The sequence below is a fragment of the Nelumbo lutea genome, chromosome 7 (assembly GCF_056320005.1).
Source record: "Nelumbo lutea isolate HS-2025 chromosome 7, American lotus-T2T, whole genome shotgun sequence".
NCBI lineage: Eukaryota > Viridiplantae > Streptophyta > Magnoliopsida > Proteales > Nelumbonaceae > Nelumbo > Nelumbo lutea.
The window spans coordinates 2,136,687-2,151,141 of NC_142690.1; positions in this window are offsets into that span (position 1 = coordinate 2,136,687).

A 14,455-nucleotide genomic window follows, 5' to 3' on the forward strand; every position below is an offset into this window, starting at 1 on the left:
GCTTCTTCTCTCATTTTTGCTCCACGGTGGCAATTATTTCACCGGCGTCGAAAATGGAAGGTAATAGAGAAGAAATCAAAGATGGGTTTGTTTGTTTTTTTTTTTTTTATATGATTTCTTGTTATTCGGTTGGACATAACTGATACGATCAAATTCTCAGAAAAAGGAAGGGGGAGAAAGATCTAGAATAAGGAGAAGCGAGATAGAGAGTTCGGTTGTAGGGAAAAGTCAATGCCTTCTTCCATTCATTCAGGCTATATTTATAGTCTTATTGTGCTACAAACTAGGAGTAGAAATAGGAACTGCAGCCCCATAATCTTAGGAGCTTATCAACAAAAACAGAATGCACTTATCAACTAAAACCAGAATGAAGACTTATCTATTTTAACATAAATGAAGACTTATCTATCTTAACAGAATTAAAACCGAATGGCTAAGGCTTATCCATAAACTAAGAGCTAATATGACCGGGTCTCCTGCTGCTGTCAACTTTAATCGGGTCCTTGGCTGTTGTGCGCCTAGTGCATGCATGCACATGCACGTATCATTTCCTCCCCCCTGAAAGATCCTTGTCCACAAGGAAGTCAGGATATGATTTGGTGAATCGCCATTCATTTTCCTAGGTTGTGTCCTCAGTAGGTGCCCCAACCCATTTGACCAAGATTTCGGATTTTGGACGGTATTTGCCCTTGTGAATAATACGACAATCCAAGATTGCTTCTGGTTGGGGTAGGATGGTCGAAGTATCCGAGATAGGGGGAAGCTGGGTGGAAGTTGGGGTGATTGGTCCCAAGTGCTTCCGCAGCAAACTGACATGAAACACATTGTGGATCTGAAAGCCGGGAGGCAAGGCTAATCGATAGGCCACTAGACCGATCTTCTCAATGATTGGGTATGGCCCAAAGTAATGTGGGGCGAGCTTCATGGAATGTCGAAACGCCACCGAGGTCTTCCGATAAGGCTACAACTTCACATACACGAAATCACTTGTGATGAATGAGGCTTCACATCGGTGTTGGTCCGCTTGACATTTCATCCGGTTCCGAGCTACCTGGAGGTTATGTTGTAACTCGCGTAGGATGGTGTCCCGGTCACGCAAGTATTCGTCAACTGCCCCTACTCAAGCAGTACCTAGTACATAGGTCAGCAGACTTGGGGGTGGGATGCCGTAGACTACTTCGAAGGGTGTCATTTTGGTGGAAGAGTGAGTGGAGGTGTTGTAGCTGTATTCCGCCCAAGGAATCCACTCTAACCATTTCTGCGGCTGGTCACCTGCAAAGCACCGTAGATATTGCTCCAACGTTCGATTAACAACTTCAGTTTGCCCATCGGTTTGGGGGTGGTAACTTGAGCTCATACACAATTTTGTCCCATGCATCTGAAAAAGTGTTTGCCAAAATGATTTGATGAATACCTTGTCACGGTCGCTAACAATGGATATTGGAACTCCGTTTAGGTGAACAACGTTGGCAACAAAAGCCTTAGCGACTGTCATGGCAGTGAATGGGTGTTTTAAGGGAATGAAGTGGGCATATTTTGTCAACCGATCCACAATTACCATGATAACCGTACACCCGTTGGAAGGAGGCAATCCTTCGATAAAGTCCATAGAGATACCTGTCCACATTTGAGTAGGTATCGGTAGTGGCTGAAGCAATCCCGTTGGTCTCATGCAATCTTTTTTGAAGCATTGACATACGTCACATTACTGCAAAAATTCCTTCACCGTGTGACGCATGTGAGGCCAAAGGAAGCTATGCTTGATGCGAGAGAGGGTCTTATGAAACCCAAAGTGCCCCCCTACCGGGGATGAGTGGTAGTCCGCCATCACCTTTGAAATCAAGGTGGAGGCGGGGCTCAAATAAATCTTATCCCCCTTGAACCATACTCCATCTCGTTGAAGCAACTTGTGGGAGGGTCGCTTCTTCATTAATTCTTCATAAAATGTGTCTTGTTTGACCTCTTCCTGTAGCGTCGGCCACCAGTCTGCATGTGGTACAGAGATGGAAAAAAATTGAAATTCGGCCATACGCAACAAGGAATCTGCACCCTGATTCTCAGCTCCTTTCTTATACTCGATCTTGTAGTCATACCCCAGTATCTTTGGCAACCACCGCGTTTGTGTCAGTATGGTTATCCTCTGCTCGAGTAGATATTTAAGGCTTTTTTGGTCGGTGCGGACTGTGAAAGTTTTTCCAAGCAGATATGGGCACCATTTCTTAATGGCTTTGACAATAGCTAACATCTCCTTCTCATAGGTGGATAACGCCAAGGTTGAACCCTTCAATGCTTCACTGAAGTAGGCCACCGGTCGGTTATGCTAGGTGAGGATTGCGCCAATTCTAGTTCCACTCGCATCGCATTCAATCACAAATCGTTGGGAAAAATCCGGAAGACATAGGATCGGTGGTGAAGTGAGTGCCTTCTTCAACTGCTGGAAGGCCAGCTCTGCTGCCTCATTCCATTGAAATCCTCCCTTGGTCAACAGTTGGGTCAAGGGAGCTGCAATGCTTCCGAAGTTGCGGATGAACTTCCGGTAGTATCCTGCTAACCCGAGAAAGCCATGGACCCCCTTTGCCGATGCAAGTGTAGGCCATGTGAGAACAACTTGTATTTTGACTGGATCAATTGACGTGCCTTGCTCTGAAATCACATGACCCAAGTACTCGACCTGCGAAACACCAAATTGACATTTTGACATTTTTGCAAATAATTTGTTAAAGGATAATATTGTTAGAACAATTCTCAAATGAGATAGGTGGTCTTCCCATGATTTTGAATAAACCAGAATGTCGTCGAAGAAGACCAAAATAAATTTCTAGAGGTATGGGTGGAAGAGGTTGTTCATGAGGCTTTGAAAAGTTGCAGGTGCATTCATCAAGCCGAATGACATCACTAAGAACTCGTAATGCCCTTCATGAGTCCAGAAGGCTGTTTTAGGAACGTCTTCTTCTTGTACTCGAATATGATGGTACCCCGACCGTAGATCCAGTTTGGAGTAGAATTTGGTCCCGTGGAGCTCATCTAATAATTCATCGATCACAGGAATTGGGTACTTGTTTTTAACAGTGATGTCGTTCAGTGCTCGGTAATCCACGCAAAAACACCAGCTCCATCAGCCTTCTTCACTAGCAAAACCGGTGATGAGAATGGGATGTTGCTTGGCCTTATCAGCCCTGACTGCAGAAGCTCCTTCACCATCTTCTCTATTTCGGTCTTCTGGTAATACGGGTATCGATATGGCCTCACACTAACTAGTCCTTTGTCGGAAAACAGTGGAATCCGGTGGTCATGTGGACGTTTAGGAGGCAGGTTGGCAGGTGGCTCAAACACATGGGAAAACTCGGTTAGGAGGTGGTCCATCTCAGGTGGAAAGAAACTTGGTTGACCGCTGCTGTGTGAAGGAACTATCTGAAAAAAAAATTCCCGTACCTTGTAACCCATTGCATTCCTTGTTGGCTTAGGTTTCAATGTTGGCTCGTCCCAATCCTTGGAAGGTGCAAGAGAGTCCCTCCTTCTTGAACGTCAAGGTTAGTTATTTGTAATCCATCTTGACGGGTCCAAGCGTCTCTAGCCATTGTACTCCCAATACCAACCGGCGTGCCGCGACTGGAAAAACATAGTAGTCAGCGGTAATGGGATGTCCTTGAATGGCGAGAGTGAGAGCTCGGCACTGCCCCATGCACTCTATCTTTTCTTGGTTGGCTACCATAACTTGAAGTTTCTTGTCTCGGTTCACTGGTAACCCGAACTTGGAGATGATGGCCTGGTCAATGAAGTTTTGGGTGCTACCACCATCAATTAGTATTGCTACGTTCTTGTTTTTCAGCTTACCCAGAACATGTATGGTTTGCGGGTGCTCAGCTCTTGCAATAGCATGGAAAGAGATTTCAGGGATGACTTCTTGGTTTTCTTCCTCTGGTTCGACAGTCTCCACGTCCGCCGGTTCTAGATCCTCGATCATGAATAGTTGTGGGCGTGCACAACGGTGGCCGGGGGTGAATTTCTCATCACAGTAGTAACACAAACCCTTTTCACGATGTTCCCGCGCCTCTTGGTTGGTGAGCCGCCGAAATGTTGAAGGAGGAGCACTAGAAACCTGGTTCATGCGCGAGGTAGGTGGAGGCTCGAGTACATCGGCCATGGGGTTGGGTGACCCCTTCTGGGATATCATGGCTGATGGAGATCGACCCAGCTGGTTCGCTTTCCGCTGCAAGTGGTTTCGTTCCTCAATTAACTGGGCCACTCCAATCGCCTCTATCAAGGTTCGAGGCTGCTTGATCTTCACATCTAAACGGATGTCATCATGAAGTTTTGCAATGAAACAGCCAATGAGAAAATTCTCGGGTAGGCCGTCAACTCGGTGGGAGAGCCTTTCGAAGGCTTCTTGATAAGCTGTCACAGTGGCGGTTTGCTTCAGACGAGTTAACGCTTCCGATGGGTCCTCGTAGTCGGTGGGGCCGAACCGTTGTAACACAGCCTTGGAGAATTCTTCCCATGTGAGCGGTCTGCGATGCTTTGTCAACCACATGTGCCATTGCAAGGTGATGCCTTCCAAATGGAAGGAAGCTAGCTGCACTTGTTGGTCCGGAATAATATTTTGAAATTCAAAATACTGCTCCACCTTGTAAATCCAGCCACTTGGGTCATCCCCATTAAATTTTGGGAACGACAGCTTGACGTGTTGATGAGGGTGGTCATGGGTGGAGCTGGAACAGGAAGTATGGGGGTGTGAGGATTCTTTATGGGAGAAAGGGTTGGTCTCGGGAGTGGTATTGGGAGTGGTTCATGAGGCTCGAAGGGCTTGGAGTTCGGTTAACACTGCTTGTAAAACAATGTTCACTTGGTCGAAGCTCGACTCATGTCGTGCTAAGGTTTCATTGACTTCATTGCGGAATTCCGCGTTGGTCTTTCCACAGGCGTCCATAGTCGAACCTGGCTCTGATACCAATGATACGATCAAGTTCTCAGAAAAAGGGGGAGAAAGATCTAGAATAAGGAGAAGAGAGATAGAGAGTTCGGTTGTAGGGAAAAGCCAATGCCTTCTTCCATTCATTCATGCTATATTTATAGCCTTATTGTGCTACAAACTAGGAGTAGAAATAGGAACTGACACCCCATAATCTTAGGAGCTTATCAACAAAAACAGAATGCACTTATCTATTAAAACAGAAAACATAATGAAGACTTATCTATTTTAACAGAAATGAAGACTTATCTATCTTAACAGAATTAAAACCGAATGGCTAAGGCTTATCCATAAACTAAGGGCTAATATGACCGGGTCTCCTGCTACTGTCAACTTTGACCGGGTCCTTGGCTGCTGTGCGCCTAGTGCACGTATCAATAACTTAATGGATTACTACCAGATTATTTGAATTCAATTCAACTGAATTGGAGCGTTGGAACTAAAATAATCAAAACAAGGAATGAGAGGGAGTTATCATTGAGAGTCGTTCATGGGAGATTTGGCAGCTCCCCAGCTCCTGGCTTTGGAACATTTTTTGTTTTGTTTTCTATTTTATTTTACGTTCTCGTCTTTTTCTTTTATTCTCCGGTGAGCGACCCTAACCAAAAGAAATCAAGTGATCATACCGACCCACTATTATGAAAGAAATCAAGCTCTGGTGAAGACGTCTTAAAAAAGTGATCAGACTGATCGTCGAAACAATGATAAATAAAGTTTGATTGCCACTGGTTGCTGCAGTGATCGTTGCTGGTGAAAATGATCACTGCCAGTTGCTAGAGTGATCGTTGCCGGTGATAATGATCACCGCCGGTTGCTAGAGTGATCGTTGATAGTGAAAAAAAGTTTGATTGCCCCTGTAACGCTGTTGCTTTACGAAAGAATAAAGCAAGTGAAGATGAGAGAATCGGCACAGATTGTTAGAGTGGGCATGATATGATCCATTTATCCTATATTAGTAGAATGGGATGTTAATGTGAGATGTTTCATAATATGAAATGCTGTTAAAGAATATATATGTGTTTGGATTAATATATATATATATATATATATATATATATATATATATATATATGAAATGCTGTTTTTAGGGATGAATTCTCTTAAGTCTAATAGGCCGTCATAAGTGACAATGGTCAGCTGTGGAGCAAAGATAAAAGGAGAGATCCAGACAATAGGTTTAGGGTTTGGGCCATGATTACTGTTAAGATGGAAATATTAAAATGAGAGTCAATATATTATGTTTGGTCCACACATATATATGAGAAGCTTGTAAGTGTGTTTTGGACACGTGTCCCTACCTGAGACTGTTGGTAGAAGATCCGGGGTATTATTAGGTTAAGTTTGAAATTAAGGGCGACATAAATTTGGGGTATCATTACTTCTCACAAAAAATTCCGGGGTATTATTGATAATTTGGTATATGATGACAATTTTAAGGTAATATAACTATCACTCCTGCCTTGTCATTCCACTCCACGAGCGTCTCGGACCATAAAAATCATTTCGGGTCCCAGTTAAACGACGGTTTTCATGAGTTGAATGGACAGACTAACTACCCAATTAACTAACAAAATCATGATTCTTTTTTAAAGTAATCAAAATTATTATAGTAGTAGTACGCAAAAAGATGAGCTAAAGTATGAACTTTAGGGATATATTTTGCTTGAAAGTTTTCAAAATTTATGATGCATTTGAGTTATTAAATTGCAAATGTTGGTTCTTTCTTGAATAGCCATCAGAGAAGAGAGATATATATTTATAACCTTTTCGATTTGCTTTCTCTAGTTACTTAACAATTATCTTGAATTTAGCATCTTGATTTCCTTAGCTGCAATGATAGTTCCTGATGCAAATAGTAAGTGATTATGGTGAGTGGCTATGACAAAAGTTGTACTTGCACGATTTTATAATGGATTAAATGATCCATCAGTATAAATTTTGAGATGTTGGGAATCTATGGGAACCAATTCTCTTTGGAGGATTTTGGGTCCCTTGGAGTCTCTTATCTTAAGAAGGAAAGATGACATTTTTTGGAATAATTCCTCTAGTGAAGATGCCCCACCTTGATGCCTTCTAAGATTCATTTCATCACATATTAATCTCAACAAGATACTAATTTTGAATAAGAACAAGACTTGATCAGGCTTTGTTAACAGCATTCTTGTTTTTAATTTGGTCCAAGTTTTATAGCATTGCACCCTACAACTAAAATGCTGAATTAGATATTTTCAATTTGAAACATTTTCCACATTCCACTTTCAGCCTATTTCTATAGTTATCAAATACTACTTGTCCATTGTGAAAGTCTCTAATTAAGTAAAGGCCATGACTTGGCAAGGTAGTAGGTAGGGATGACAATTTTCCCCATTTCCTTGATCCCTGTGGGGATCTGCTCCAAGTGGGGCTGGGATGGGGATGGGGAAATTTTCATCCCTGTTAGTGGGGACGGGGAGAGCACTCCCCGCCCCGTGGAATCCCCACTAATATATATGTATATATGTATACATACATCTATATATTAATATTTTTCAAAAAATGGTTGAATATATTTGAATATTTTTTAATAAGATTGTAAATTTTAATTATTTTATTTTTATTTTTTAAAATAAAAAATAAAAAATAAAAAATAAAAATAAAATGGTTAACATTATAAAAAATCACGGGGAATGGGGATCCCCGCGAGGATGGGGATAACCTTGTCCCCATTAGCGAGGACGGGGACTTTCGCAAGGGGGTTAGGAGAGGTTCCCTATCCCCACCCGCCTCGTTGCCATTCCTAGTAGTAGGGCTAAGGGTTAAAGCTGAAACTTTGTCCAATGAAGTATATCCATATTATTATAAAGAGTATGAACGATGGTGGGAAACTTTTATTGACTAAAATTCCTACATTTGTTATTTAGTTCATCTCTAATTATGAAGGTTGAAAATGTAATTTCAATTAATGTTTTTCACCTCATTTAATCCCTTTCATTAATTATCAATACTTTTAATGATATAAACCCATATATTTTAAAACTTTTTAGGTTTCCTGGACACTTGTTGTTTATATGAGTCGGGACTCCTCTGTATAGTTCGAGGGGTAAGGCTTCATGTCCCCCCTCCAAGGTTTTTTGCATATGATTAAAGCTATGGTGGCCACCCCTCCGAGTGATGACTAAGCAATTCAACCATCAAAATCTAATTGGTCAACCCCATGAAGTCATAGTTAGATAATAAAATTTTTAAACAAAAATAAATATAGAAAACTACAAAAATTGTAGAAAAACTAGACACATTTATGATATTTTTATTAATCAAATTAAAAAATAAGTGTAATAATAAAAAAATATTTTTATTGATGATGGAAATGAAATACATAATCTAAAACTAACAAAAAAATGAAATTGTTTTCCATTTTAGTGGAGATTAATAGTTTAACTTTTGGATCAAATCTGTCAACCTTTAATGTCATAATTAAATAATAAAAATTAATAAAATATAAAAAATGCAAAATAAAAAAATACATAAATTTTGAAAAAAAACACTTGGGTACATGTACAATATCATATATTTATCATATTAAACAAAAAATAAGTGTACAATTCCATATTTACACCACTATTACAAATTTTAATAATATTGTGGAGCTTTCTTTTGATTAAAATACCCATTTTTTGAATTTAATCCATATTTAATTGTGAGGTTTAAAATGTAGTTTGAATTACAATTTTCACATCATTCAATTCCCTCTCTTTAAATCGTACAAATTTTAATAAATGAACAATGAAAAAACACTAAGAAGATAAAACATTACAAAAATAATACCACAAAGTAAGTAGGCTTTCAATGATACCTAAAACTTTGCAGCCCAATATAAGGTGCTACATAATCAGATTCAGATTTTGCAATCTACATCTGATTAATAGTGAAAAAACAAAAAAAAAAATTGAAAAAAAATATAAAATGCATGAATTTTATAGAAAATTTTGGATACACTATAACTATCATTATCATGATCTAGAATTCCCAAGTGCAAAGCACATGCATACTTACTATTAATGTCATTATCATATAATTTTGGGATTAAAATTACCCCTCTACTTCTTCGTTGAAAAATGGTATAAAAGACATTTTATTACAACTTTAATGTTAGTTTTTATAGCTACTAAAATGCCCATAATTATGTATTTAGTTCATCTCTAATGGTAAGGTTGAAAATGTAACTTTAACTATTACTTTCCACCTCATTTAATCCCCCCTCATTAAGTCTTATACTTAAATTATTAACTCCCATTTTCACTTATTAAATTAGAACCGTGTCAATATTTTTAACAATATAAATCTATATATTTTAAAACTGACTAAAAAACAAAACCATTTTTTATTCAAGTGGTGGCAAAGCAACCCAACCATCCGAACCAAATTGATCAACATATGAAGTCATAGTTAGGTAATAAAATTTTTTAAATAAACAAATTTATTATATTTTTATTAATCAAATTAAAAAAAGTGTAGTAAACAAGAATTATTTTTATTGGTAATGAAAATGAAATACATAATTTAGAAATGACCAAAAATGGAATTATTTTTACTATTTCGCAAAAATCAATAGCTCACATTTTGGGATAAACATATTAACCTTTAATGTCATAAGTAAATAATAAAATATAAAAATACAAAAATAAAAATAAATACATAAATTTGCAAAAAAAAAACATTTAGACACATGTATAACATCATATATTTATCATATTAAACAAAAAGTAAGTGTGACATATTAGAATTTTTTTTACACACAAAAATACAAAAAAGTTATAGAAAAAATTGAACACACCTATAATTATATATTTACACTACTATTAAAAATATGAATAAAATTGTGGAACTTTCTTTTAACTATAATACTCATTTGTGAATTTAGTCTCTATTTAATTATGAGTTTTAAATTGTAAATTGAACTACTACTTTTCACCCCATTCAACTCTATTTATTTAAATCTTACATTTTTTTTTATAAATGAACAAAAAAAGATACACCAAAAAGATTAAATATTACTTTTCACCTCATTTAATCTCCTTTAATTAAGTCTTATATGTAAGGTATTAAATCCAATTTTCTCTTATTTAATGTATTAAACTTTTGGGTTAAATGTATTAAACTTTAACGTCATAAATAAATAATAAAAATACAAAAATAAAAATACATACGTTTCGAAAAAAATGCATTTAGATACATGTATAATATCATATTAAACAAAAAGTAAGTGTAAAATATCAAAATTAGTTTTATACACAAAAGTACAAAAAACAAACTACAGTAAAAAGTGAGCATATCTATAATTTTATATATACACTACTATTAAAAATATGAATAATATTATAGAATTTTCTTTTGACTAAAATACTCGTCTTTGGATTTAGTCTCTATTTAACTATGAGGTATAAACTGTAAATTGAATTACTAATTTTCACCACATTCAATTCACTCTATTTAAATCTTACATTTTTTTTTATAAATGGAAAAAAAGATACACAAAAAAAATAAAACATTGCAAAATGAAGAATCTAGCCAAGTAGTAGGGGTGCAAATGGATGGTATCATGATCCGATTCGGTCCGATATATATGTTATTTATTTATTTATAAATATATTATTTATATTTCATTTTTATAAATTTGTTATATTATTTATTTTTTATAAAAATGTATATACATGATGAAAATAGTTGAAAAGATACTTGTATTTTTTGTTTTTCTTTATTTAAATTGTTATATTTTAATTTTCTTTTCATATTTTAATTTTTTAAATTAAATTGGAAGTGATCATACCCAAATATCTAACTTCCCCATTGGATTCGTATTCAAATCCATGTTTCTGAGATGCAATCGAACTTGTTGTTAATAGTATTGGATTAGATTTGGATATACCCTGATTCAAATTCGATCCAATACGTTTGTATCCCTACCAAGCATGTTAGCTTGTCAATGATACATGAGACTTCACAACTCAATTCGATCATCACATATTTGGATGATGTATTTATGTAATCAGATTTGAATTTTGCAATCTTCATCCGATTAATAAAAATAAATATAAAATATAAGAACAAAAAAAACATAAAAGTTTATAGAAAATTTTGGATATATTATTACTATCATTATCATCATCTAGAATTGCCATGTGCATGTTTACTAGTATGAATAAATAGATAAATGGTGGAACTAAAAATAGGTAGCTTTTTGGTTCATTAATTATCCTATATACATGTAACATTTCTAGCATTTCCCTATTCCCTAAGCTAGAGGGTTTACCCATTTTGGGGGAGTTGATTATATGACTTTTTTGTTTATAGTCTATTTGTTTTTCTCCCATATGGGTGCTTGCTTTTGAAATAAAGGGTTGGGCCCTCTCTCTCAATCTGCATTTAAAATTTGTTGTAACTATGGTTGCCTAGGACCATCAATGAAATGTGAATATTAGTTGATGAAGTATATCCATATTATTATAAAGAGTATGAACGATGGTGGGAAACTTTTATTGACTAAAATTCCTACATTTGTTATTTAGTTCATCTCTAATTATGAAGGTTGAAAATGTAATTTCAATTAATGTTTTTCACCTCATTTAATCCCTTTCATTAATTATCAATACTTTTAATGATATAAACCCATATATTTTAAAACTTTTTAGGTTTCCTGGACACTTGTTGTTTATATGAGTCGGGACTCCTCTGTATAGTTCGAGGGGTAAGGCTTCATGTCCCCCCTCCAAGGTTTTTTGCATATGATTAAAGCTATGGTGGCCACCCCTCCGAGTGATGACTAAGCAATTCAACCATCAAAATCTAATTGGTCAACCCCATGAAGTCATAGTTAGATAATAAAATTTTTAAACAAAAATAAATATAGAAAACTACAAAAATTGTAGAAAAACTAGACACATTTATGATATTTTTATTAATCAAATTAAAAAATAAGTGTAATAATAAAAAAATATTTTTATTGATGATGGAAATGAAATACATAATCTAAAACTAACAAAAAAATGAAATTGTTTTCCATTTTAGTGGAGATTAATAGTTTAACTTTTGGATCAAATCTGTCAACCTTTAATGTCATAATTAAATAATAAAAATTAATAAAATATAAAAAATGCAAAATAAAAAAATACATAAATTTTGAAAAAAAACACTTGGGTACATGTACAATATCATATATTTATCATATTAAACAAAAAATAAGTGTACAATTCCATATTTACACCACTATTACAAATTTTAATAATATTGTGGAGCTTTCTTTTGATTAAAATACCCATTTTTTGAATTTAATCCATATTTAATTGTGAGGTTTAAAATGTAGTTTGAATTACAATTTTCACATCATTCAATTCCCTCTCTTTAAATCGTACAAATTTTAATAAATGAACAATGAAAAAACACTAAGAAGATAAAACATTACAAAAATAATACCACAAAGTAAGTAGGCTTTCAATGATACCTAAAACTTTGCAGCCCAATATAAGGTGCTACATAATCAGATTCAGATTTTGCAATCTACATCTGATTAATAGTGAAAAAACAAAAAAAAAAATTGAAAAAAAATATAAAATGCATGAATTTTATAGAAAATTTTGGATACACTATAACTATCATTATCATGATCTAGAATTCCCAAGTGCAAAGCACATGCATACTTACTATTAATGTCATTATCATATAATTTTGGGATTAAAATTACCCCTCTACTTCTTCGTTGAAAAATGGTATAAAAGACATTTTATTACAACTTTAATGTTAGTTTTTATAGCTACTAAAATGCCCATAATTATGTATTTAGTTCATCTCTAATGGTAAGGTTGAAAATGTAACTTTAACTATTACTTTCCACCTCATTTAATCCCCCCTCATTAAGTCTTATACTTAAATTATTAACTCCCATTTTCACTTATTAAATTAGAACCGTGTCAATATTTTTAACAATATAAATCTATATATTTTAAAACTGACTAAAAAACAAAACCATTTTTTATTCAAGTGGTGGCAAAGCAACCCAACCATCCGAACCAAATTGATCAACATATGAAGTCATAGTTAGGTAATAAAATTTTTTAAATAAACAAATTTATTATATTTTTATTAATCAAATTAAAAAAAGTGTAGTAAACAAGAATTATTTTTATTGGTAATGAAAATGAAATACATAATTTAGAAATGACCAAAAATGGAATTATTTTTACTATTTCGCAAAAATCAATAGCTCACATTTTGGGATAAACATATTAACCTTTAATGTCATAAGTAAATAATAAAATATAAAAATACAAAAATAAAAATAAATACATAAATTTGCAAAAAAAAAACATTTAGACACATGTATAACATCATATATTTATCATATTAAACAAAAAGTAAGTGTGACATATTAGAATTTTTTTTACACACAAAAATACAAAAAAGTTATAGAAAAAATTGAACACACCTATAATTATATATTTACACTACTATTAAAAATATGAATAAAATTGTGGAACTTTCTTTTAACTATAATACTCATTTGTGAATTTAGTCTCTATTTAATTATGAGTTTTAAATTGTAAATTGAACTACTACTTTTCACCCCATTCAACTCTATTTATTTAAATCTTACATTTTTTTTTATAAATGAACAAAAAAAGATACACCAAAAAGATTAAATATTACTTTTCACCTCATTTAATCTCCTTTAATTAAGTCTTATATGTAAGGTATTAAATCCAATTTTCTCTTATTTAATGTATTAAACTTTTGGGTTAAATGTATTAAACTTTAACGTCATAAATAAATAATAAAAATACAAAAATAAAAATACATACGTTTCGAAAAAAATGCATTTAGATACATGTATAATATCATATTAAACAAAAAGTAAGTGTAAAATATCAAAATTAGTTTTATACACAAAAGTACAAAAAACAAACTACAGTAAAAAGTGAGCATATCTATAATTTTATATATACACTACTATTAAAAATATGAATAATATTATAGAATTTTCTTTTGACTAAAATACTCGTCTTTGGATTTAGTCTCTATTTAACTATGAGGTATAAACTGTAAATTGAATTACTAATTTTCACCACATTCAATTCACTCTATTTAAATCTTACATTTTTTTTTATAAATGGAAAAAAAGATACACAAAAAAAATAAAACATTGCAAAATGAAGAATCTAGCCAAGTAGTAGGGGTGCAAATGGATGGTATCATGATCCGATTCGGTCCGATATATATGTTATTTATTTATTTATAAATATATTATTTATATTTCATTTTTATAAATTTGTTATATTATTTATTTTTTATAAAAATGTATATACATGATGAAAATAGTTGAAAAGATACTTGTATTTTTTGTTTTTCTTTATTTAAATTGTTATATTTTAATTTTCTTTTCATATTTTAATTTTTTAAATTAAATTGGAAGTGATCATACCCAAATATCTAACTTCCCCATTGGATTCGTATTCA